Source organism: Bombus terrestris, chromosome 11 (genome assembly GCF_910591885.1).
Source record: "Bombus terrestris chromosome 11, iyBomTerr1.2, whole genome shotgun sequence".
Taxonomy (NCBI): Eukaryota; Metazoa; Arthropoda; class Insecta; order Hymenoptera; family Apidae; genus Bombus; species Bombus terrestris.
This window is the reverse complement of record NC_063279.1, coordinates 8,696,588-8,720,612: the sequence shown is the minus strand read 5'-3', so window position 1 is coordinate 8,720,612 and position 24,025 is coordinate 8,696,588. Positions and strand designations below refer to the sequence as shown.

Below are 24,025 nucleotides of genomic sequence, written 5' to 3'. Positions count from 1 at the left end.
ATACAGATAGAGATGCGTACAAATTTATACTTCTATGAACACGGTAGAATATATCTCGCACACAAAAGCTAGACAATATCTAGACACTTTTAAACTCTTTGTTCCGACCAATTAACCAACTATCAAATAACTAAATTAAAATTTCTGCACAAATTTCCATCGTTATTGCTGTAACTAGTGATTTTTCTCTGCATAAAATCCAAAAATCCATTGTGTCTCGAATCAACCATCGAGGAACCAAATCCAAATTCACTCAGACCACTGTATTCGCATACACAAGCTTACTGTACACAGTCAATCGTGAACTATTTGCTCTACTTAATCAACCGTCGAACAGGCAAGTCGACATTTACACAAATCAGCTTACCTCACAGACGATACTCTATCAATCTCAAACTGTTCGAACCAATTAATCCACCAACCACTATAGTCCATGGTATCATAATGAAGCTTACGTTTCCTCGATATACATGTTGTCTCGAAACGACGAGCGAATTCTCAACGAGGCCGCCGTGGCTCTGGGCAAGTTGGCCTTGAACCTGGTGGTCGAAAGTGCAAGTGGATCGGCCGAGCGGCGGAGCGAATCGAGGCAACGCGACGCGTCGGAGAAAAGAGAAAGAGAAAGGGGCCAGCCGGTGTGCACGCGGCCCAAAGAAGAAACGGTTTTTGGTCGCGTTCGACGAAAGTGAAACGGCCTTCGAGAGAACGAACGCTCCGACGTGTATATGGGCGCCATTGAACCAGTGACCTTCATACGAGAACCGGTCTTTGTTCACGGTCTCTTCGCGAGCCACCGACCTGATCTACCCTCGCCTCGCTAGCCTCCTTTCTAGACGACGCCCCATTTGCATATATCGCAACTTCGATCGGGATTTTGCACGCTTCCTGGACCAATTTCGTTTTGGACCGATGTCGTTTTATTGTACGGGTGACAGAATTGATTAACACGTTCAATACGCAGTGGATACGTGTATCGAAGAGAAGGCAACTGTTCAGTAACGAGGACGATACATGTATCGATATTTCTTTTTATATTTCTTCAACAATTTAACTCGTGCTCCAATCATTCTTTAAGTAAAACCGTTTAGAGTAAAGAATCGTTTTTATTTTTTTTTTATTTATTTTTTTTTTTCGTTAAGGAAGGTAGGAATCGTAGAAATCCTTGTGTATCGAATGTGTTAATCGATCAACACGCTAGTTATTTTTTTGGTTCTTAATTCTTGATCAGTTGTGCTAATTTCTTCTTCATATCGTACATGTATTCCAAAAGTTGTTAAGACAGGTATTAGAAGAATATTAAAACTGTCAAAGAGAGATTTTAAGCACTAAGAGTGGAAAATTAAGCACAGTTTCAGGTTAGATTGTACGAGTAACATTGTGAGTAATATCACGAGTAAGATAAGATTTTTTGAAGCAACATTCACGTTTTAGGATGAGTGTTTTTATTCTTATTAAGCTTCATAATCCACCTCTCTTACGTGTTGCAGTTTGTTTCTTTTTATCGTTGCTCAAATAGATAAAGCTACTCGCTACAACTTCACGGTTAAATGCGTCGAATGTAATGAGAGAAGTACGTATTAAGAAAATAATTTTGCGACTCAAATGATGTAAATCCAATTAGATTTATAAAAATTAAAATTTCTTAAAAATAAGATTTTTTTTAAATTAAATCAAATATTCTTGTTTGGTCATTTTAAGGACTTTCGTGTACGAATATTTAATTTGATTCATTTATGATATTAAAATAATACAATCTTATAATCGTCGTTTTAACAAAAGGATTTGAAAATACGGTTAGAACAAACGTTATTAGCTAAATTAGAAATACCTTTGATAGAAAAAGCTATGCAGTTTCAATAACCATATTTTAGTAGCGTTAAATAATCCTTCGACAAATACCGAAACTTCGGTCCAATAATTAGAAACTGCTTTAAGATACAAAATTGTAAAACACGATGGAAAGCCAGACGCAGCACAAAAAGTTATCAGGTTAACGAAGAGTTCATATTTTTAAAGTTCAAATTCTTTTTTCCCTCCATATGTGTCAATATGCGAATCTTATCAACCGTAGAGTTTTTGTTAAAAGCCAGTATCGTTAAAAAAAAAATGTGAAAAGAGGAAATAAAAAAGAGGCAGGGAAGGAAAAAAGCAGAGAAATTGAAAGAAACCGCGTGCTTCTTATCGATAAGGCGGGAGAAATTCAAAGGCAGGGGAAGTTTAACTGGCATGGTTAGCGGAAAAGCCATGACCTGTCTCAAAGTAAGCGTGATTTCTGCGTTTCGTGACTGTGCCAGGCGACTCGCGTGCCTCGGAAAGAATTAATCCGGCCGCTTTCACTCTTCGAGGCAAGAAAGTCGTGCGATCCACTCGTCTATCCGTAGAAAGAGCTTTAGCCTGCCGTGAAAATTAGTCATTTACATAACTTGTGAAACACTTTCGCGTGAATTTCGCGATCATCGACCACGATATGTAATCGCCTGCAAAACGTTTTTCACTTATTTCTTATCTTCACTTTTTTAACCGAGGAGCACTGCCGACCGTTGTTTTCATTTCTGCACGGTAAACTTTCTAGTCTCCAGAGTCGGCAAACTTTGCGTTGTTGACTATAGAATGATTCAAACTACAAGCTCTATTAGAACGTGGAACTTTGAGTATAACGAGTGTAGTTTTCGAGTTCTTTCGTTCCTTTCTGTAGACTTTCCTATGATTTGAAATATTTTTAATTAATTCTAATGGCAGATTATTATATTTATATATATATATATACATATTATATATATTTAATTATATTATATTTAATGCGAAACTTGGCAATTGTACTTTCAGTGGTAGAAGGCTATAATATTTTGTTAAAAAATTGTTAATTTTCATCTGAATGATATTTAATTCGAAAATTGTGAATTTGAATTTCAATGGCAAAAGACTGTGATATTTGCAATATTTTCAATCTTGAAAATACTTGTACTTACAACCAACTAATAAGAAACTGATATCATTCCCTCTCTCTATACTTGTAGTAAACGTTGAAACTGTTATTCCTCTTATGTATTTCTTTTCTTCTTGTACGCGCAGATATATCTGCCAGTACCGGTTCACCGCATTCATGGCTCGGAATACGATTTAATCGGAAGATTAATTTATTCATACACGATCGTTGTTGTTAAATCTCTCGAAAACAGTTGCAAAAACTTTTTCAAGTAAATGTAAAAAGAGTATACCTAACCTTGCATAGCTGTTTCAAGGTTAAAATCCCATTCCTGTTACAACAAATTATAATTATTTAAAATTCTAGAGAAGTGAAAAACGCTAATCCTTTCAACAAATATTCGTTTAGATTTACAATACGATTTAATGTCAGCTTATAATCTGTTTTGCAAATTTTAATCAAACGACAATGACATTCTCAATTGACGACAATTTTTGACGAAATAAAATATTATATCAAATAAGATTTAATACTAAGCCCATTAAACGACAAATTTTTTTGGATTAATAGAAATAAAATACAACTATAATTCTCAGAATCTCTAAAAATAAAATTACGATAAAGTTATGGTAAATAATATAATGACGAGAAGATCTAGGGATATTTCCCGAGTTACAGGATAATTTGTACAAACGGTACGAGTAAAGGAGAGCAAATAATACCGTACACGGCAGTTACGAAATTATCACGACTTACAGACGACACTGTAAGCCGGTTCGTATCACCCGTGATAATTTGTGTTAGCATTGAGACAGAGCACGGTCGATTAGAGGACGATCCCCCTGATTCAGATATCATATCTACAGACGCGAATGCACCTCATGTATCAACGTTTTTGTTTCCTTAACCTCATAGCCTTCATCGGGAATGATGAGAGAATATCTTTGTATAGAGTGTTTCAAAATTATGCATACGAACGTATTTGATTAATAGATAAATGTGACTCAAAATGGAAATAATCTCAGATTAGAATAACCCGTGATTCGGTAGCTTCTTTCACACTTTCTTTTTATAAATAATCATAGAAGTTATAAAACATTTATGATTTGGTATTTGGTAACATTTGCATGAAAAGTTGGTACTTTTATGAAGATGTTTATAGGAAAAATTATGACACTTATCAGAATTACACCTTTACTATTGTATTATATATATAACGTGTAATATTATACGTATTATATCTTTTTGAAATTTCAATATCTTGTATCATTCAGTATATTTTATTTCGATCTGTCTTTTATTATAATTAAATGAATTGCTGGCTGTAGAGAAAAAAAGTAAATGATCAATCGAAGTATGTAACTACAAAGCGTATAGTTATACTTCTTTTAACCGAAATCTATATTTTTGGAGCAAAGTATCGCGATCGACGATCGATAACGACCTACGGCAAAATCGAACATCAATTGAAATTCGTACCAGCGGATCATCGCATTACACGGCGATATCTCGATCAGCCTCGTTTGACATTGAACTTCTTATCGACCTGTCTGGCGCTGGAATTTAGTACTTGTTCAAATATATTTAATTTGTCACGTTCCCACTGACACGGTCTACAATTTCCTTTAAATCTCTAAGCCCAATCAAAATATTGCCTACATTTTTTTCGTTACCCCTATTCTACTTCCTACCATCTTAACTTCGCCATTGCCAATATTCTATCATAGTTGTGAAATGAAACTATCGTCAATTAGTATGAAAAATTACAATATCACATTTATTTAGATCTAACAACATGTTTATCGTAATTATATCATTGCTGGACCATTAGTGATAAAAATGGATTTTATTTTAATTTTTTCATACAAAACTCGTATATTAGATTTCGAACAGTAATAAAGGAAGGTAATAGTAAAAAAATAATAAACAAAAGATTGAAGATCAGAATAATTCGATATGTTTTTAAAATATTACGCATCAATTTCCTCAATTATTTTGGATTGACGTCATTTCTCCGATAATTGTTCAATCGTCACGTGCCAATCGCTTGTCGGTGACATTGAATTTTGGCAGAACCCATTGTTACTGGGACGCAATCGATAGCGAAACGTATTTGTATTCACACGCCGAGTTACAATGAAAATATTGTAACAAATTTTCATGGTAACATTCCATACAATTTTTTTTCTTCTATATTACTAAATAATTATAGAACGTTTTTGGGTGAATCACTGATGTAATTCGATCAATAACAGAACCGACTGAGGTCAGTTATTTTCATGATTTTCGTTGTCTGTTTGTTCGTTTAAAGAAAAGTATTTCATAAAAATCTTAGACAGCGATTAAATGTTGCTTCCGTTCTTGTTACTTGCATTTCTTTTTTATAGGAAATTATTGCAATTAGAGTACTATGATTTTGATGCGAACCAGTGATAAAAGTGGAAATTACGATGGATATTATCTCTGATTTGGAGTTTCTCCTATTCGAAAGTTAATTTTCGGTGAAATTCATGAAATACACCTAGTATTTTAGTACTAATCTTATCATATTCTGCAGATTTAAAACACAGTCTAAATTATACTCATGTAAATTAAAACATTTGACATTAGATGTACAAATTCCTATAATAACGAAGAAGTAAAATCATGGAACATATATACAAAATATTTCCAATTCTGAAGATAAGCAAGGATAGCTATGAAGTTAACTCGATTTATCAATTTTTCCCAATAAACATCAACATAAAAAGTTAAGCTGACTTTGCACAGTTGATAAGAATGTCATTAAACGGAATCACCGGTTCATCGTTCTTGAAATGTTAGTATGTTGTAACGAGTGCGTACACTCGCGGCTAGAAACACTACCTTTGAGAAAAACCGATTCGATAAGCGGTAGTCCATGAATCTAATTACAAAATTATCTCTGTTTATTTCTTAGAGAAGGTAAAAAAAAAGAATATCGAAACACGTGTGGTAGGTCAGGAATCCAAAAATAATATCCCATCTGGATAAATAGGCGGATGTAGCGTCATCCAACGAGACGACGACGCGACGCGACGCGACGTGGCCTTGCATTTTGATTTCTATCGAAAACAAAATCGTTGCCCAAAATAAGCCTTGCAACGCGTATGATTAATAATTTTATACCACGTTCCGCGGTTGCGTCGTTTACAGGAATAAATTTTACAAGAATAAATTGATATATATTTCTGTCTAATGTAAGTACATATGTACATATATAACGCTTCAACTTTTGTTATATTTCTTAGAAAGCACTAGAAATCGTTTTGTATACTATTCCGTAAATCGTAACTGCGCTAACGAAGGTATTAACAAATCGTCTCCTCTATTACAAACCATTCCCTTTCAGTGAAAATACCATACTGAGAAATAATTATTTAAAATAGGGGGAAATAATTATTCCCTACGCCGCAATGCTGGCGTATATAACCGCCATGAAATAACGCCTATGAAATTGCCGCCCTTGGTGGACGTGCACTTAAAACGCGCTATGATAAATTTACACATGCGTTCTTCGGAGGGTAGCGATGGACAGACATAGGGTGTAAAGATCCAACAATGAAAAAGATTTCACCCAGAAGCACACGTCGCAACAACGGTACAGTAGAAGTCAGGATACCCCTCGCAATTCATTTCCAGCCGCGTTCGACCGTAATACCATCCCTCCGCTTCCGTTCTGCCGGCTGCATTTTTAAAAGCTATCACGCTCGCAATGTATCGCACCATGCAATTTGTCGGGTATTATATACTTATCCGGCCGCGACCACGCTAAGCGTTACTTTGAATAAGTGGCCCGCCGAAAATCACGCGAGAACAAAGCACTTATCGTATGCATCAACGACGTTGAGTAAGAACGAATCGCGTGCTTAACCGTACCTAATCAATAACTTGCGATATTGTCCGATATGAAGTCTGTTTATTCGTGGTGTTTTATTTGGTTTCTAGGTAGAGATCAAATTGATTTAGCCAGGTTGTTGTTCAATTCAATGTGATAGGTATAGGCATTGATAAAGAAACATCTGCTTCCTTTGTTTTCTTGCTAAAGAACATGCACTAATATGTGGAAGCTCAAGCTCGAAATACCTATATCGATGTTGAAGGGTAGAATTCTATGAGAAATCCTAATGAAAAAAACGAAGACCAATATCTTCTTAACTTATTCATAAGCAGTAAAAATCAATATTCTCCTCAATCGAAGTCACACGTACGTGAAAATATTTTCTTATTTCCGATCCTGATTCTTAGTACTGTCATATACAAAAGATAAAATTCGATTAATCGTTAATTTAAGACCATACGACAAATACCATTAGCAAAATACGGTACATAAAAAAATAAATTAATCTTTTCAAATTAAACGTGTATATATATATACATGTCGTATCAAATTTTCCTTTACAAGAAAATTATATTATATCCACGGAAGGGATTAACGCAGGTTGCTACCAATATCCGCGTCGATTTTCACCGTTCAAACATGCGTGAAAATCGCCACCCACTACGACTTCACGGAATCGGTACTTTTCCTCCCACTCCATACTCGGTTCCTGATCCCCTGTCTTCAACCCCCTCTCAGCGTTCTATGCCCACGTCAGACGATAGTACGCATTGTACTGCGCCGCCACTGAAAACCTACAGTCTAGCCTTGACTGCGCGCAGGGGTTGCTATGGCGATCACTACCCCCACACATACGCCCACTCTGCCCCGCCGACAACCCCTGCGTCCCGACGGCGGCGGCGGTCTACGACCAAGAGTGTGACCCCGACCTTTCAGGTGGATGACCTCCACTGCATCGTAGATGCGCGCGCACGCGACGGCCCTCACCTAGACAGTGAGCTCACCCCTCTGCCATTTCCTCTGGCCGACGTCGACCGACCGACAGCCACCCCCGTACGCTCACGGGGATGCAGCCGGCGGCGGCGGCGACGACGCGACGTGGAGAGGGTCGAGAACGGACCCGACCGTGGCTTGTCATTACTTGAGACTGAAGATTGTCTGGCTGGTTACAGTGAACTTCTGGGGGGGTGCCGTTCGAGGGGTTGTATTTTGATTGCATTGTCGCGGTGTTTCTCCTTTCTTCCGTGTTCTCTTTTTTTCCGAGTTTGCTTCCTCTGCGTGAGGGATGAGACAAATGCATCTTGTATTTCGAATCGAAGAGCACGAAATTATGGATGAATTGATCACGTTTTGTTGCAGACTTTAGGGTGTAGATTGGAGCTAGTTAGTTGAGTCGAATTAGGTTTTACATATTGTAGTAGGAGAGTTTTGTTTAGTACTTTACTTTTTATGTAGATTCCTTATTTAGTGTTAATAATATTTTCATACGATCTGATGTCTATTCTGGCATAGTAGTATTCTTTCCTAATTATCCTTTCAGTCAAATAACGAATAATATGAACAATTAATATAACAAAATTTAATCCATTTCAGCAGTGGAAAATTTTAAACACATGACGGACTGATAATCTTAGTGGAGTAAGTCAAGATTTTAGGAATTCAGATTTAGTATAAATTTTTAAAATTCCCCTTAGTTTCACAATTAATTAAGTTGTATCGATATAAGTTAAGCCGTTTCCCACAATTTGGAAAGGTGTAACGAATCTTTCATAAGTATTTCATCAAGCGAAATTCCATATATTTCAAAACTTGTCTTATTTTTATTCATTGCCAATCGTTTTTAATTTTCATAAAAAAAACAATGCACCAACTTGTACTATAATAATTGACACAATGCGCCAAACATTGCTGGAAATTCGATTGATCGACGATAGCGGGGCTCGAGGTCCAAGTCCCGATTCGTTAGTATTCCATGGAGGAAGCAAGGAGAAACTCGGGGAATTTCCGGGCGCACCTGCAACGCACCAGCAGGAATCGACAGGTGTGGAAAAAGTTTATTCTCTCGTTGGGTTTCGCTGACCCGGTCACAGGCAGCACGAGCGCTGCATCTACGCCTATGCGCCAGACGCCGACAAGAGGGTTGCTCACCCCTTCCTGTCTGCACCATCACATGGAAATGCGGCTGAGGCTTTTGCACGAACGTGTTCACCGACTACTCGACCCTGCCTCCGTGTCTCTCCCTCTCGTTTCACTCTCTCTTTCTCTTTCCCCCTTCTCTGTCACTGTTTCACCCCTTCTCTTACCCCTTCTACCCTTGCTCCCCTGTTCTCCTTCTGCGTCCGTCAGCCTGCTCGATTTCGCGCAGCCAAAGAATACCTAAAACGCTGCAGTCGGGCATCTTTTGAGCCTCCTAGTCCCCCTTCCCCAAACGTACACCCTCATCTCGGAGACATTATTCACTACACTGCGAACACCGTGTATTTAAGCAAGCCTGCTTTCCAATTTGCATCTCTGATATTTTTTGCCCCGTGCAACCATAACACGCGAAAGGTTGCTCAGATATGTACGGCTTTGTATGGATCTTAAATGCCTGGGAATAATTATAGCTAGGTGATTCAGAAGTTGATGAAATTGTAAGTAAGGGGTGAGCTGAAGTGAAACTGAAATACTTCTCTTGTTTCGAATTTCGAAGGCGAATGAATTTGGATTTCACGGAGAACGATTACGATTTAATATATTTGTAATGAAAATAGTAACAAATAACAAACATTTCCCATAATGGTGATACAGTAAAGTAATATTATTTCTTTACTATTTTGTAACATACTTTGATTATAATTCACTATGTTCGTAATAAAAATAAAAAGAGGTATAATTTCTATAGTGGTTATTGTTTTACTTCCACGATAAAATATTTCTATTGTAATTTCTATGTCTATTGTAAAAGAATAATTATAAGATTATTATCCAAGGCTTAAATTAATATAGATAGGAATTTAATTTAATCCGTCATAAATTTCCTACAAAAATAATGCACCAGTGTCCGTGTCTGTAGTACTTTATCGATCAGCCGGTATTTGCGCTTTCATGGTACACCATGATAGCATGGTTTAACGCAATCCATCTCGTGATAATTACATAAATTTATTAATTCCTTGGTGCGCCAGCACGAGATCGGATTTCCAATATCGTTGCCCACGTCGCGTACCACGTTGAATATTTTATCTGGCTGGAAATAACGAAAAGCACGTATCATTAACGAGATCCTAATCGACTACCCTGTAGATTGTCGCTTATCAACGTCGTCGATCGACAATGACTGCGAATGTGGGAGTATCTCAATATTAAATCGCTCTAGCTCTGCCTGCATGCCATATTTCGACCCTTCCTTCGATGCACTACTCCTCTTCTAAAGTAGAACGTGATATTAATGCACTTTGATAACAATTTTCTATCCCTCTCTTTTTATTCGACTTGTTTTAGAAAAAGACGCATTAACGAAGTACATATACGGAGATGAAATAACTGGATTATGATATGAAATATGAAACTCTCTTGTAAAATATTAATACATTTATTCGTTATTTTCGTTATCTCATTTTCTAAATATATCCGTTACTCGTTATTTAATTAATATTTTAATTATGAATTATGCATGCAAACAAATTCGTAAAACAAAAAGAACTTTTTTTATTTCCTACATTAACTTTCACGTTGCGATATTCGACATACTGGAGCGTTGTAAAATTTAATTTGGTTCACGAGCTAGTAAATTTATTATCCTCGATATATGAGAAACCAAACTTTCCGTATCAATTCCACGGTGAATAACTTCCTGATTTTTTTAATGTTCGTCGAAGGGAACTACTCCTGACAATTAAAAAATTCTCAGAAATAGAATTGATAAAATTTTACTTTCTTCCAAGATTATCTCAAAAAGATTGTTCCAAAACTTAATTACACAGCACAAATGATAAATATCCTTACGCCTCAAAGTCCAGAAATTCTTCCCAAAGCGCACCAACATACAACTAACGTCGTCCAATCAAAACCCCTCAAATTTCAATATCAAACAAGTAAAAAATTACGGTAAAAGTATCCCCCCGAGCAACCACTCTACGAAAGCTTCCCTACGAATCTAAGTACACGTCAAGAAAATGCTCGGGTCCGCACACTTCGAAAACCTTAATCGACCTCCAACCAGGGGCTCTTGATGGGGGTGAGATTTGACAAAGAAACCCACCCTAAATATCATGAAATGGAGAAAGAAAAAACAGATCTGGAGTAGAATCGTTCCCTTGCGAAGCGAGTTTTGGACCCGTCCCGCGACGCTTACCGGGTAACGAATCCAATTACTTGCTAATTAGAGAATCGAGGCAGCAGTACTTTTCGAGAGTTGCGTGGCAACCCGTGCGCGCGTACAGAAAAAAAGAGCGAAAGAGAGGCTTTCAGAGGGCGGCAAAGGACGCTATGGGGTTTTTCTCGGCGAGGATGAAGTGCGCAATTAATCCGTCTCGCGTAGGCACTTCTGCTACTGAAACTGCATTGATATCCCCGCCATCCCTTACCCCAAACCGCCATCCGCCATTTTCTCCGCGGCTTCGTCGCTGTTTCTTTCTGTCACGGTGCTTCGTTCAACCTACGTAACCAGACGTCTCTCTAACGGCATCGTGTAATGCATGGTCGTCACGATCTTCGGGGAAAAAGCCTCGATTTTACCCTCTTGTTTCAAGCGTGTTGCGACCGTCTGCTCGGGAGCTTGTCTGCCTTCGTAGGTGGTTCCTGGAAGAACAGCCAATAATTGATTTCTTGAGAACAATTGATTGGATGCTTCGGGTATACCGTATTTTGTATATAATGTGATGTAACTAGTGGTACATATTGAAAAGAGCAAAAGAGGGTATGAAATACATGAAAAGTATGGGAACAAATTTTTCTCGTATGAAGGTTGGCTCGACAGAATTTGCTTTGAACGTTTGCATGGTATGTGTACATTTATCTGTTATCTAAGTACTATGATCTCAACGTAATGGATGTCCCTGTTGAAGTATCTGCTAGTTTGCAGTGAAGTCCGTAAAATCGAGATAATTGGAAATCAGTTCTCTGTGAGACTGGAACTTATGAAAAAATCGTATTCTGTGTCTGAGTTTTTCATATATTTTACGTAACGTAATATTTTATTATCATATTAGATAGAGAAGAAGAATATAGAAAAAGTGTAGAAAAAATAATGGAACATCGGAGATTTGTCATTCTATCCGAACGTTATAATTTCGTAGTTTTTCGTTATCGTACCATCCTAGTCATCGCTACTGCAGTGTCATTCAACGTTTTCGCAATTCAATTTGCACTTCTTCTATCTGTCTGGCTGATCTAAATGGATTCGTGAAACGCGCCCCAATGCAGAGTTCATTCGTGCCGCGATTAAATCGATCATTCCCCATCGTCAGGCTAATTTTTTTCGACAATATTGATACAGCGCTCGCGTCAAAGGAGATATAAATGCAGCAAAGGCACGGAATATGCCGTGGTAGCGGATCGACAGTATTTATCTTGACAACGCGAGGGATCCGAGCGCAATTAGACACGTTCGGAAACATTTCAGTGTGGCCAATGCCCCTGAAGCTTAATGACCCCGTGACTGTGCACAAGCAGCTGGCCAAAGGCCCCGCGTATCGCGTGCACATACACTTTGCATGGTTATCGCTCGAATAATTATACTCTGCCTACCCCGCGAATTCGAATCAGTCTGATCGAACGTACGCGACACGAATGAAAAATTTCGTTCAATTCGCCATTTTCGACATCGAATTTCGATGAATAAGTTGATTAATCCTCCTTCGTAGATATCATAGGGAGAAAATAGGATGAAAAAAAATAATCTGTTGAAAGATTCAGAAAATAAAAAAATTATTTAGTCAATCGTTTTCAAACAGAAGAAAAATAAAAACAAGACATTTTGGAGAACAAAGAAACATTCTTATCCGAGAAATAATTATTTTTCAACATGAACCTTAAATCTAAGTTTATACGTAGTTATCGATCTTATCGGATTGTTCAAAAAGTTTGTACAATTCAAAGAAACGTGTAGCCTTATATTTATTTATATAAATATAAATTATAATTTTATAATAACATATCTTCGATATAATGTCTCTAAGCTAATAAAATATTTAATTGGTTTGATAAGAGAGAAATTGATATTACGTAACATAATAATGTTTCTTCATTGTACAGTTTCCTTTTACTTGACATTTCCTTACACCAAATATTAGACAATATTTTTCAGACATTGCTTTTACGATATAAAGCGAAATTTGTTACATGTCACTGTCAATACATTATCGAACAACTCGTATTCGATACAGATCAATCAAATATGTCATAAAAATAGCATCATCCAGGCGTAAAAGTTACCAGCCACGTTTATCCAGAGGCAAATCGGCAGGGACCAGGAATCAGCGAGCGATCGAAGATTAAATTCGACTGCTTATACTCTCTCTCTCTCTCTTTCTCTCTAGGGGAGGGTGGAACACAGCATCCCGTTAATCTCGAGATCCCAGCATAATTGCGATTAATTAAAAATGGCTTTGGTATGCCGCGGTGTGGAGCCCTCGTGAAAGCGTGCATCGATCGCGCAATGGAGGGTCGTCGCCCGCTGTGTTGCAACGTATCCTATGCAGACAGGATGCACTCCTTTCATGTCCGCTCATGCAAAGGACACTCTCATCGCGTATGCAGCCTCGAAGGCTCCACTCGAATTGTCGGATCTCTCTCGTCGTGCCTTTGTTCCAGAACGAAACGAACCAGAGTTGTTTCCTCGCCCCGCGAACACCCGGTAGAAAATAGATTTTTATCGGCTGGACCACTTCCTGTTTCTACACTACGTTTGCATTTTAAATTTTTGGTTTAATTTCTTTTGCATCCGTGACTTACACGAGCAGCAATTAATACATTGTTACCAGTGACTTACTTGTACTAGATCTCGAGATCGTACGAAGTATACCTATATGATAATATTTTCAGATCGTGGGTTTAGATTCTTTACGCTTCTTATGATCTCAGCCTAAATGTAGAATAATTTTTCAATTATTATTTGTTGCGTTAGAAGTGAAAGTAGACTAAACCACGTGTTTCTGAATTCGAGTTTATAATGTTAATTCATTGCAATAAGTTGCTAAAGCAGAGGAATCGATTTCTTCCAAATCCGAATTTACTATCGAGCTAATTCCCCTTTTCAAGCATTTTGCGTCGAAATACCTCTTTTTAGCTACAAATTGACACGAAAGTAAAAAAATTAACAAAAATGGACTTTTCATGTTTTTTTCCTTCGTGTCGTATGCATCCTGTGTATTTTTGCAGCTTCTCTCCTATAAATGCATATTATATAAACATTTTTATCCACCGGCCATATTTTATCGCGTGAAATATACGACGACACGATTAGAATCGGCGCACGTAGTATCGGCGAGGAACGATATCGCCGGTTTGTAGCGATTGATGCGCGAGTTATTCGAGACGTTGCAGGTAGTAGTAGTTTGTGAATACGTTGAAGTAGGCGCGCTACGCTAGAGGATAAAAAGGAGGAGAAAGAAAAAGGTGGAAGGTTCGTCCGTGAAGGGCTGTCTGTCTAGACGGATCGTTGTTCGGTGCAAAACTGTGACCGTGAATCAACGACGAACGTAGTCGTGGTGGAAAAGGGACGAAGCAATAACGAATAGTGCCTGGCAGACTGCGTGGGCGATGCATTGTTTTCAGATGCGGCCGAAAAGTGCAGCGAAGAATGCAACCTCCGCAAGAAACCACCTTCCTCTCTTAGGTTCATTCTTGAACTCCCACCCCTTCGCGTCTTCTAGTTCTCGACGTTTCCTTACCTTTCAACTTCTCAATTTTCGTTCATCATTCACTTCTCATTCCCCTTTTCCTTATAGTTAAGAAAGCTTCTAGCCTTTCCGACAGTAAAAGAAATATTTTTTGGTGTATTTAAAAAGATTGAAAGAAGATTATTTATTACGAACTTCTGCAAGAAAACTAAAACTCTGAATTCGAACAAATATTGCTGTCAGTTAGATGTTAACACTGTGTATATGCAACGTTCAGCTTCAAATAATTTATTTATTTTGGTTGAAACTAATTCTAGTGTTACTGTATCGTACCTTCTTTACAGAAACATGGGAAAAGATTTGTTTGTGTCATTGTTGATAGACGAAAGGGAAATTTTTCCCATAGCTCCAAAATAATTTATTCCTGGAAGAGTGAAATGCAGCAAATAAAGATAAAAATTGGAATGTCATTTTTCGATGAGATAACGCAACACCTTATGCATGGATAAAATACAGGTCAAAAAGTTTTGGATCAGAAAACAACATATTATTATGTCCGAGAAAATAATTTTGTTTAGAAAAGAAAAATCTACCATTTAATGATGTTTGGGTAATGAAAAATGTGTCAAAAGTATATCATTCGCCATCTGTTGTACGTAGTTGTTCTGATATCACTTTTGTCTGTTTATATATTAAATTGGGGCGAACTTTCGCTCTCTCGTGCCTGCAGTACCACTATGCCATTGCCACGCCCCGAGACGCGACTGCAACCAGGTGGACGTTTGCGTCACACCGACATGACAAGGCGCTATCCTCTTTTTAAATGGCCGACCACTTAATAATTGAGCATTTAATTCTACAAGGTCGCAACTGCTTAACTTTAATCCTTTTATCGAAATGATGGATTTTTGAATCTTTCATAAAAGTTAATTGAAAATAGAATTCTATTTATTATGGAATCTACCGCGCGTTATATCAAGTGAAAACGAATGATTTCTGTTAGCTAGTTCGGTCCCTGTGATGTTAGGGAACAGCACCTAAGTGCAACAGGAGGTTAATTAACGGGACAATTTGAATACAGCGGATGAAATTCCGAGGTATGACGCCACTGGGACGAACTTCTGTGTCCCCGCCATCCTTGACACCTTGTTACAGCCGCGTCTTGTAATAATTGAAATTTTATCGTTTAAACATTCTAAAGTTAACGAACTATCGATTCATTAACTTTCGAAGACTATTCTATCATTTACCAGTAAAAAAATAAGCAATCCCCTAACCATTGAGGAAAGTACATTTAACTTCGAAAAGCGGATCGATATCAACCTTGACAATCATCGTCGCTTCAAACCATGAAATCATTAACCTTCGAGAACTGTTCCTTTAAGATTCACCAAAATTCTATCGATTCCTCAACCACCGAAGAAAGCAAATTTAGGATAAATTCAGCCCGAAAGACAGATCAATACCAACCTTGACGATCATCGACTCTTTAACCGAAGAAATGTCAAAATTTCCCCAGCAACAAGTTTCTACCCCAGATACGGTCGAAGGACGATGATGGAAAAGAAAGAAAATCTCAGGAACAAGACGGCACTTCCGTTAACCGTTTCTTCGTCCCCTTCGCCGATACTGTTGGCGCTAATAAGTAGGAGCCATCTTCCTCGAACTGGCTCCAGGTCCGTAGGATTTTTTAATAGGTCTTTCAGCTTGGCAACCGCCCTGTCTGCGAGCTCGTTCCTCTTTTTGCTCGTGCGAAAAGCAGAACGGACGAGCGTCAAACGCGAGCAAAAGAGGGAAAGAGATATCGGAGGCACGGGACCACAAGTGAGATGAAAGTTTGCCCCAGTACGTTGCACCCTCTCTTTCCCCCTGTGCAGCACAGTCCCATACACGTAAACGCGTCTCTGTTCCACCAAGTATCCAGCCAGCCAGCCAGCCAGCCAGCCAGCCAGCCAACCCCCTATCCATAGGGGTGTCGTCCCTCCAGGCGTCACAGGCCACCAACCCTCTCCGACATCCCGGTACTCCCGTATTCCTGTTTCGCCGCCCCCGAGTCCGCTGCACCGCCGCCGAATCAATACCGGCAGACATCCTAACTCACTGGAGGTCAATGCCTCGTTCCCGCGAGCGGCGGCGACCTCAACCTCCTACCTTCCCTAGCCTACAACCTCCTTCCAGAGAGCCCCGAAGCCAGACGATGTTTCTGTCTCGTTTTCTCTATTTCCCTCGTTCCCTTTCTTCCTGTGTGCCCTTCTCTCTGTGTCTCTCCTTTTTTCTTTCTTTCTTTCACGTTTTCATCTTCATCGGTTGGATTATTCCTTTTTTTTCTCTCTTTCGTTCCTTCTGTCCGCATTTCGCCACCCCTTTCACCCTTATTCTTCACCGAGACTCCCTTCCCTGCTTCACCTTGTTTCTCCTAGATCTAGTTTTACCTTTATTTATTTCGAGGCTATTATCGTGAGCAGGACGAGGCTATTTTTGTTTCTGTATGCGCAAGCATCTGAGCTTCCTTGGATCGGGTTTTCCTGGATTTTCAAGAGAGAAGGGTCAGCGTTTAATCTTCGGCCAGAGAGGTTGCATACAGAATCAAGGTTCATGCATTTGTGGATGGGGATTCTTGTTTCAGAGTGAGTTCGGGAGACGAAGAGATCCGCTAGATTTTGTTCGGCGTTGACACCCCCGAGATTCGACCGCGGGCTTCTACGAACTTTTCGAGAAAGATGGCTCGATGCCGAGGCGTTCCTGTTGATCGCTTTGGCGTTCAACTTCTTCTTCGTTTATGTTATTCAACACTAATTTCAGAAATATATTATGGAAATGAAAGTAGCGTATTATCGTAACTTGAGATTCTGCAAATCCGTTTAAAACTGTATTCTGTTTTAGCGTTTCGCGCGATAAAGGGTGGCGATTATCATTAAAGTTTGGACGATCGTGTAAATTTATTTTTTCATGAACACAGCTAAAGAGACAGAATCTAGAAAGAGAGATTTGTTCGATCCATAAATATTATAATGAGCACACCACATTGAATATTTTATATATTTTTGCATATTGTATGAATATTTTATATATTTTGCATATCCCATACATGTTAGCACGTTTAAGAAACCGTGAAATTGAAATATAAATTTAAATTTCTATTTCACTAGCCTACACTACGCAATGTATAGGACGCCCCTAATACAACGATAACAATTCAAAATGTGACCCTGTTTGAGATTTCGGATCCTTACATATCCACACTTTTGTCAGAACGTAATGTAAAACACGAGTACCTTGTTTAACGACCAATTTTATTATTAATTAATTTTCCTAATATCCTGACCTAACATACTCTCACGAATTTTTCAATTACCTTTGATGATATTTCATTCAGTTACATTTATGCCACAAAGTCGTGACAATACAATTTGACAGTAAACAGCATGGCACCTCACTGTCTGCACGGTAATCTACTTGTCGAAACAGGAACAGTACGTGTTTGTTTCCTCGAGGCTTCAGAATTTCTCCTCTCTCCCTCTGTGCAATTGAATTTTGTGACTTCTGTTGCTGTTTCACTTCTATTCCCTTACACTACCCCCTGTTCGTAGTTTGGTGGCATCGCCTTCTCCTCTGCCAACCCCTCCCATTCAGGGGTTGAGAAGTTTGCTTGGCTTCTTGGCTCGGAGACCGATTTTCATGTGACCAGAAATACGATTATGGGGTGGAACGAAGCGGAACGCTACTTTCGCCCAGCTTTAATCGGCTGGTCTCCATTACCAGCCAGCCTTGCCTTTTTGCTAACGATAAAAGGGTTATGGGAATTCTGTGTCGAATCATCTCACGAGCAACGATCGTAAGATGCAGCGTGCTAGGCCGTTTTCATTGGAACATAGAGAGTGCCGTCCATATTCGAGCATGATACCGGTTATTTAGGGGTGGAAAATCAATGGCCACAGAATTGTTTCGCGATTTCATGTCAGCATATGGATATTGAATTTCTTTGGTCGTTGTTATCGTTGTACCGTTGCAAATTATTTAGTTAATAGTAATTATTGTAGATCGAAGAATATAAAAATGATTATGCGAGGATCCATATGTAATTATCTTTCATAGTACATAGAATAATATATAAAAATAGATAAAATAAATGGAAAAATAAAAAGACGAGAGAGTTCGTAGTTACAAATCTCCAATTCTAGAAAGAGGTTCTATATTTTCAGTTCTAGAGAATTGCTTTGAAAATAAGACATACGTGAGTAAATATAATTGTAAAGCAAACGAAAGGGTTTCTCAGTCGAATGAAGATTCGTAAGTGAATTTGTGGAAGGAATTCTGTCAGAAATATCAATCTGTAATTCTGTCGACGTACGTAACGAGATAGCTTTTTCTTTTTTTAATTCCATAAGAAATATATTCTTCTTACTCGGAAACTGGTCGGGAAACGTGGAAGGGAAACGAACCCTCTAGGTTACGTCAGTGGGAACCGTTTCGCGAGATGCAATAGCGCGGTTGAGAGACAAAGACATTGACATTCAAAAGAGAGAGCCTCCTTTCCCGTGTCTCTTCACATCAGACGAACACTAATCCCTCCTCCCTCGTCCCTGACCGATGCTTGTGTGTTACGTAGTCGTGGTACGAACCCGTGCAAGAACGAGTTCCGGTACGCGCGTGCGCCCTGTTCACCCTCTTCGACTTCACCCCTTTTGGCCTGGTCATTTGCATGTTTTTGCAATTCCTCGAAACGCGCGCTGACAATTCTCGATGAATTCACTCGTAACTGGACGACGATTCCGTTTCTTCGTGATTTCAATACATGAATACGCTCTATTTCGGTAGACTGTTCGAAAGTAATTGAAGATAAAATACCTAAGAAAATATCTATGATATTTTATGAAACGATCTAACCTTGTAAAAATAAATTTCGGTAGAAAATAAATAATATCCAGCTTCGTTCAACTAGCCCTAAATCTAAGTCTCTCAGAAACTAAACCAATCAGTTCTATTGCCGATTTTAGCCACTAACTGCGTGTACATATACTATCCAAATATTGAACATCTTAATAACCAAATGACCTATTCCCATAAATTTATTTCTTATAAGAAAAGACGCCATAAATAATTCCAAAATGCAAAATAAATTTAAAAGGACTAGTATTTATAGTCATCGAGTTTCCCTTTGCATTTCGATCTATGCACTCGGTCAGCATCTTCTCCATTCTCTCTGGTTCCATTCGAAACAAAGGATATACGTACTTACACGTATCCCTGTGCCAAGTTACTAGCAATCGATACGCTCGTCGAGACAATATACATAAGCATGCTGATTGCGTGTTCTATTCTGTCTAGTTATTCGCGAACAGGCAGAGTCGAGTAAGAGAAGTTTCGAGACGCGCAAAAAAGTGTGCCGACACAGATCATCGTCGATGGGGTTGGCGAAAAGGACGAGGTATTTGCACTAGACCTAGAGAAAAACAGTGCTCACGAGGGTGTGCATAAAATTAGACGGTACATTCAACTCTGTTGAGAGCGTGCCAAGAGCTCGGTCGGACGATCAACGGTATCTTCTTGTTCTTGCGAACGCTATGCGGCACGATGTTGCAGCAGCCAGGATGGCACCAATGCCCCCGTTCCAAACTTCGCTGAAACGCTCTCCACGTTGCCATGACAAATTGCCTTCTGACTTCGTGGAACGTGATACGCTTACCCCCTGCGAGTAATCGGACGGAAAAGACGCGATCGACCCTCTCACGAATTTCATTTTGTCTTAGCTCTGGTTAATCATGAATATTTCGATACGCTCTAAACGAGATAAGACAATCGTAGAATGACAATACTTTGCAGATTATGAACGCGTGGTTCGATTCTTTATATTTTAGTTTCTTAGAGTAACGATATATTTTGTTCGATGATGTTATATATGTATTATTAGACAGCGAATATTTATACAAATTCATACTTTCGTCGATATATTAGATTGTTTCAGAAGTCTCTTTCGTTTTATATGGAATTGATAGATGCAGAACATTTTTTGTTTTATATTACTTTATTGAATTATCTATGATCCATTTTGTTCCATTAAGATAAAGACCACAACGTTTGACAGATTAGGTTTCATGTTTGTATAAGGATACATTGATGTAAAGTACGCGTTTGTAAAAGAAAGGCACATTTTGGGACAACCTAATAATTAAAAGAATGAAATTTTCTTCATACATTAATTACTATGTTAAGTACTATATATTTTGGATGTTTTGCATATGTTTTACACATTGTATACATTTTCTGCATTTTCTCACTCTCAAATTTCCCATAAATCGGTATATACATTCTATTTGTTATGTAACGAATAACTGTTTTAGTGGATTATTTACCGAGCAAGGATGGAAGGACAGAAAGGAAGAAAAGCAGGAAATGGAGAGGGAGGAAGAAAGGGCGAAAAAGACAAATGGAAAGGAAAGCACGGAAGAAAGGGAACGCGATGAAAGTGGAGAAGGAAAAGGAAGAAGGGAAGTAACGGAAGGAAAGAAACATGGAACGGAACAGAAGGAACGGGGCGAAAGGAAGGAGTTAAGAAGCTAGGGGAATCCATTAGGAATTTTATTCGCGTTTGGCGATATAAAGCAAGAACGGTAAAATGATCTATACAACTCGATTTTGAAAAGAACGAACCTAGCTTACGATTATTTTATTTCTCAAGTGTAGAATTAACTTCTCTAATCATTAGTTACGCAAATATTCGAGTGATTTAAGTTGCAACGATTTGAATGAACAGCTATTACATGATCTAAACTTATAACTATTTGAACGAACAATTATTCCGTGACTTGGAATTGCTACCATTTATCACGAACAATAAGCAGATAGTATCTCAAGTAAGCCAGAGTATACATTTTCCGTAGAAAAAAGAATGTGGAAACTTAAAAAAGAAACAGAAGCTGTCATCGATGCCCGTTTGGTCCCAAATTATTTTTAACCACGTCTAACGTTATCTGAACATCCGGTAAGCGCGTAGCCTGGATTGGAAGGATAAAACGGAAGTTGGAAAACGTTTAGTGGGTAGGTCCTTGTTAAATCGGTCGATGGAAAGCGAATCCTAGCCGACGAGAGACGTAGACAAAGAGAGGGAGGACAAGAAAGTCAGCCTCTCCTTCCCTTCTTTTTCCAACTCAACCCTCGTTTCTGACACGCTCGAATACGCTAACGAGTGTTCTATTTTTCAAGAGCACTATGTTTACCACTGTCGGCGTCTGCTTTCGCTCATCCTCTCCATATACGTGTATATAGTCTGCCCTCGACAGACAAGACTAGATGTGTGGCGACGACGTCCAAGGGAATGGGGCAGACAGACATTGCACTTTCCCTCACCCTGGCCTGGCTACCCTCGCTACTTTGCCCTCCGACTTTCATATGCTCTGTCGCGACCCTTCCGACGACTACGATAACGTCGGGGTCGATTGTCGACGCAGTGGTGGACAACCTCTGTCGCATTAAGAAAGTCAGGTTCGTCCTCCGTGCGATCGATTCGGCGTATTTTGGAAAAACAATCAGGCTAAGGAGGAAAGATGGGAATCGACGATTTTGATGGAAATCGGTAATACTATTGTATAATGTAATATTGGTTGATTTTTATGCGTTTATGACAAACCGAAAGCGGACAGAATACGTATAATACACGAAAATCTATAAGATTAAAATAAAGTTCTATCTCTCTAATTGCGCTGATGACAATATAAATTTGCATAAAAATCCGCTACTATTCTTTAGAAGAAATACACTTGGTGGAATTTTAATGTTGATGCAATTGATTTGTCATTTTACGAAAAGGTGATCAGGATGAGAAGGGAACACGTTGATTCGTGGATTTCTTCGGCAATGTTAAAAGACCCTGTTCAGTTATTATAAGCGTACAAGCGAAGTTTCTTTTCATGAAATGTTTTGATAAGGAATTGATTTACTAGAAGATCACTCTCGTCGCCATTGGGAATTTAAATTGTAAGAAAGTGAGTAATTTTTGGACATATTTAAATTGAAATATTTCACTGGAAATTTATAGAAAGTTAGGATTAAAAGGAAACTTAATAGAATATAGGAGATAAGAAATGTAATTTTCATGGTTTTTGTGATCGTTAAATGAAAGGGGGAGAAAGTATCCAATTGCCAGTAATATTCCTCAAGCTCCAGGCCTGTTAGGGTAATACATCGACTTTAAAATCAACACAAGCATCTCATATTTCCTTCAGCCGTCGCTCTTCTTGACGAAGTTCGAAGGGGTGATATTATCGCGGCAAGAAGACTAGGATTATGGATGGGGAAATGGAAATGTTTGGAAAGCATGCGTAAATTCAACGTTGAATTCGGTTTAGGTTTGAATTTCTTGATACCTTTCGCAAGAGAAGTCGTCGTGTTCGAGGCCGATATTACAGCCTCGATACATCTCGAACCAACCCTCATCTTTCTTTTTCATGCTTCAATAAAAAAATCTATCAACCACTCCGCGAACTCTCAAACTACAAACACAGTGAAACTTTCACCCTCCTATTCTAACGTCCTTGTAGTATAAAAAGTAGGAGTAACAGGGTGAAAATAAGATCATTAAGAATTCTATAGAAACCTTTTTCATATTTAAATGAAAAACACTATAGAACACTTTTGTGCCAAGTTCCTTCTGATATGAATACAATTAATAGCAACAAAATAAAATCAACTGGTAAAAATGTATTTCCTAATAAAAACGATAAAACGATTGAAGATTCTATAAAATGCCAACAGTCTCAGATTTCTCATTACTAAACCTCAAACTGCTCAGCAAACTTACCATCAACTATTATATATATATACATAAAATACCTAAAATCTTAAAATTCTATAAAATGTCTGAAAACTCGGAAGATTCCACAATATTCCAAAATTATTAAAAATTACAGAAGATTGCATAGAATTCATTATCAAACCCCAAACAACTCAATAAATATCCCGTCAACCGTTACACATATTACGTAAAATACCAAAAATCTTGCAAGGTTTAATAAAATGTCAAAAATGTCGGACGTTTCCATAAAACGTGCAAAATCTCAGAGTGGTTCCATAAAGTGTCAAAAATCATGAAAGCTTCCTCATTGCGAAACCTCAAACACCTCGATAAACGTCATCATCCATTCTCTCAAGGGCCGCGCAGTTTCATAACCTGAAAGTTACAGAGAGGAACGCGAGTTCCAGTGCTCTTAACTGCCTGGTGACTAGATCTAGGCGAAAGTAACGCGAGTTTGCCGCGTATCGGCGTGTCGTCCTCAGGGTGATATGATAAAATAGAATTTTTCGGTATTCGTACGAACCAAGGATAGACGAAACGCTGAGTGAAAGTTTCTGAGTGATAATTTCATTTATTGTAATTTCTGTTTCATAAAAATCAATCTAACGTGCGTTTACTCGTTAAGT

At 38.4% G+C, this 24,025-nt stretch overlaps 1 long non-coding RNA gene across 1 annotated transcript in view; it reads left to right on the top strand.

Moving 5' to 3' along the window:
- The window catches only part of LOC110119675, a 37,348-nt gene extending 15,975 nt beyond the window's left edge, over positions 1-21,373 (top strand). Inside the window, exon 3 of the long non-coding RNA XR_002308167.2 lies at positions 20,950-21,373. This is a non-coding gene — a long non-coding RNA (uncharacterized LOC110119675). The remainder of the gene's footprint in view (positions 1-20,949) is intronic.
- The last annotated feature ends 2,652 nt before the right edge of the window (positions 21,374-24,025 follow it).